The sequence below is a fragment of the Chenopodium quinoa genome, unplaced genomic scaffold, assembly GCF_001683475.1.
Source record: "Chenopodium quinoa cultivar QQ74 unplaced genomic scaffold, ASM168347v1, whole genome shotgun sequence".
NCBI classification, from domain to species: domain Eukaryota; kingdom Viridiplantae; phylum Streptophyta; class Magnoliopsida; order Caryophyllales; family Amaranthaceae; genus Chenopodium; species Chenopodium quinoa.
In genome coordinates, this window is record NW_018744813.1 from 409,076 (window position 1) to 413,189 (window position 4,114).

The 4,114-nt window shown below is 33.4% G+C and overlaps 1 long non-coding RNA gene across 2 annotated transcripts; it reads right to left on the reverse strand.

The window, feature by feature from the left end:
- Positions 1-340: 340 nt before the first annotated feature.
- LOC110704005 lies at positions 341-3,599 on the reverse strand. Of its 2 annotated transcripts, none has more exons than XR_002507838.1 (3): positions 2,981-3,599; positions 1,354-2,881; positions 341-1,042 (listed from the first exon to the last, which is right to left on the reverse strand). It is a non-coding gene; the product is annotated as an uncharacterized LOC110704005 (long non-coding RNA). The 2 variants fall into 2 exon arrangements; XR_002507837.1 differs by having other exon boundaries at positions 341-669; positions 767-2,881; positions 2,981-3,591.
- Between the last annotated feature and the right edge of the window lie 515 nt (positions 3,600-4,114).

Sequence of the window (4,114 nt, forward strand, 5' to 3'; positions counted from 1 at the left end):
TTGACCTATTGCAACCCCTAAATCCATTGCATTAGGTGTGAAAATCCGTGACATTAGGCCTAATGCAACGATTATGTACCGTGGCATCTGCTGGCGTTGCAGTAGGTCTAATGAACGACATATGAGACCTAATGCCACATCATCTATGATCCGTTGCATTAGAATGCTACCTAATGCGACGGCAACATTATTGCCGTGGCATTAGCCATAATACCTAATGCCACGGTTTTATATGCCTAACGCCACGGTGTGTATACCCTAATGCCACGGTTCCCTAACCTAATGCTACCCACAGTGCATATATCTAATTCCAGTTATAATAATAATAACAATAATACAATTAAAATTAGAATTTTAGAAAGAAAAAAAAAATAGAATTTTATTAATATAAATTAAAAGTTTGTACATTGTTATTTACAAGGAAAATTACAAAATTAAATTATCACTAGTTAAACTAACAAAAAAAAACAATTAAGTGTTAAAAACTTAAAACTAAATCATTATATCCCCTAAACAATTTCAGCAATTCTTTGGACCGCATTATCATTTCTTTCTCATGCTTCTCCAATTTCTCAAGTAAAGCAATTCAAGACCAATTCAGGAAGCATCTTCTTCAGCTTTAGTATCCACTTCTAGCGTTTTTACACATATCCCATCAATCTAAATCCCCTAATAAACAAAACACACAAACAAATCAAAACGGTTATATATATATAAGAATTAAGCACTACAAAAAAAGGGAACTTGATGTTTGTTTCCCCCCAACCTGAAATTAAAACACACTACTAGATCGAGTTCATTAAGGACATGAAATCCCGTCGAAAACCCGTCATAAAAGTTCATTTATCACGGCATTTTCTATCGAGAGCCCGTCCTAGAAAGGGGTCGTCGTAGAATGTATAACCTGTTATAATCCCATCGCAAAAGCCAATTACCATGGGCTAAAATCCAGTCAATTTGACCTATTTACGACTGCCAAAAATCGTGTTGCAAATTCCATTTATGACAGGACAACCATGTTGTAATTTTATCATTTACAAACCTGCTCCAACAAAACAAACAGACCGGTTGCTATGATAAAACACACAAAATTTTATATATAACCAGCCAATTAAATCAAACAAGAATAAAGCAAATTTGTATCATAAACCTGCTGCAACTCATTCTTTCATAGACTTAAATAATCCTCAGTAACACTACTTGAGAAACCTCAAATCTAAGTGATACAATTAGTTTACCAAATAAACAAAGTAATCTAATTTTATTTAAGAATCTGAAATAAGTCACCAAGCTTCAAATCATTAGAAGGAGAAGAGACGACACACATAAAATCATTAGAAGGAGAATACAAACCTGCTAGCATAGTATTAAAGGCAGCCCGGTGATATTGTATAAAGTATTGCAGAAAAGAATGTCGAGATTCAGAGTGAAATAAACAAAACAAACAGAGCGACTGCTATGATAGTAACAACAGACTAATCAAAAGGCCTTGCTATCATGCATGTCAGCATTGATACATCTAGGAGTGTCAAAAAGACGGATGATACCACTAGGTTGTAGAGAAGTACTTGTTCAGAAACACCAGTGCAAAATTTGTAAACTTTTCCATCACCATTAGTGGTAGGTAAGTAACTTCTTGAATGCCAGCCAAAGAATGGGAATAGGATGTAATAAAATTAATAGATTTAGCAGAATAATCCCCTATAAAAACAAGCAGATATACATATCATGGGTTTCATGAATGCCAGCATCTACTGCATCATGGATTTCAGAATTGTGTATTTCATAAAAGCTACTCCACTTCTGAACTCTCAAGTTGTAGTAAAACAACTCTAACAGAGCAAATAGATGAGACTAGTGAACTACTTGGAATTATGCGTTTCACAAAGATGGTACGCCAAAACTGCTCCACCCTTAACTATTTCATTTTATCCACATTATATAGAAGATATTGTGACTGATAAACAACAAGGACACAGTCCAAGTCGGGTTAAGATAATGGTGATGCTAAGGTTTTATGTCCAAGATAAAATTCTTAGATGTAAGGTTCTTTTATTTGCAGGTATTAATTTGTAAGATAATTAAGCAATAAAGCAACACTACCCGTAACAATACGATCACTTGATTAATAATTCGACTAACTTTATGAACACCATCATCTCTCAACTTTTAATTTATCATTCGAACCAAGTACAACAAGCACACAATAGTGCGACAACAAGTGGTCAGCAGCACAAAAACAGGAAGGGATGAAACAGCAGGGTATCAATAGAGGGAAATACTAGGTAAGCAACAACATAACGACTACATTCTTCTATCAAATAAATTGAGTTACATATATACATGTTTCGGAAATAAATTAAATACGAGACACTGTTAAGTGAAACAAATCCAGAAATTTCAAAGCTACTAATAGATTTCCATGAATACACACGCCTACGCAAGCAACATCATTGAGCTAAACAAGCACCTTTTGACAAAAGCAATAATAAAACCAAAAAAACAAAAAACATCCAATCAGATAGATTACCAAAAAAAAAAAGATAAACATGTACTAGTGTATTTATACAACATTCATACGTACGATGCTTTCAAAAAAAAATACAACATTAGTACGATTATAAAAAAATAAAAAAATAAATCTGATCCAAAACTATACCAATGAAACAAAAAATCAAAGAAAAAAAGAGAAATCCATTGTTCTTCAAATTGAAAAGTTGTAACATAACATTTTACAAACTCTTCAAAACATCAAAAATCAAAATTGATGACGAAAAGAGGGGAATGTTAGGATTTACCTTTGGAAATCGATAAAAGGAGATCGTTCGGCAGATGAATCTTACGGTCAGCCATAGTTAGGGATTTAGATCAAAATCAAAAGCTGAGATTCGAGAAAATAACAGAGAGATTCGAGGAGAATATTAGGGGAAGAAGTACAAAATAATAATAATATTAATAAAAAGTTGAACGAACGTCTTACCCTGGAGTTGTTTCAATTGGAGAGGAACTTAAAAATTGCTTCAATGGAGATTAGAGTACGCTTTATCGGGGATTAGAGAGAGAGCAAAAAAATTACAAAAATCTTCAAAATCCAGAAACTTCAAAGAACAAGAACCCTAATTTTTTTATTCTTGTGGCCAATGAAGTTATTCTAGAAGCTTTTAAACTCAAATCCTCCATGACTGGCCTGGAGAAAAAGCTCAACCTTTTGGCACTCTTTGGTCATAATCCTTGAGATTTGTACCCAAACGCAAACCCAGAACCAAATCCAAAGCATACATCGTTTCTCAAGCCTGGGTTTTTCATATAATTTCCCTAAAAATTCCCCTGCTATAGCTTTTGATGCCCGATCTTTGATCTATTATCTCAGCGAATTTCTCTTTTATCGACTGATATTATTGGGGATTAAGTTGTTTGAGAGGATTTGAACAAGATTTATGATTATATTGTAGCTGCAAGGAGAGAGAATAAGAGGGTAGAGTCGTAGAGGAATGAGGACATTCAAAAGGTTAAATTTTCTAGGGTTTCTTAAAAAAATAAAGGGTCATGAAATTTGGGGGGAAAATATAAGAGGGAAATTAACGCGCCTGAATAATATTTTCATATTTTGACTAGTCGTTGCATTAGACCACCCACATCCAACGGCTTTGAACCCTAATGCGACGCCCAATTGTATTACGGTGTAACCATTGTATTAGATTATGCTATTGCAACGGCTAGTAGGTATCCGTTGCATTAGATATGGCTATTGCAACGGTATTGCATCTGACCGTCGCATTAGCTTTACATTAGCCTTCGCATTTGATAAAAAATGTAGTAGATTATTTTAATTCCTAGTATTATGTTAGGATGTCTTTATGATTCCTAGTATCATGTTTAGGGTATTAACTAATATTTCTAATATTATTTTTGGTTCCTAGTATCATGTTTAGGTTGCTTCCTATCTTGTTAGTATCATGTTAAGGTTAAAGCTTTGATCTTTATTATTTATTAAAATGCTAGGATTTGTTATTAATCATGTTAGTATCATGCCTAGGATCTTGGTAAAGTTATTATGCTTTGATGAGAATATTATTATTATGATGATGATTTGTTGTATCGATATTATTATGTT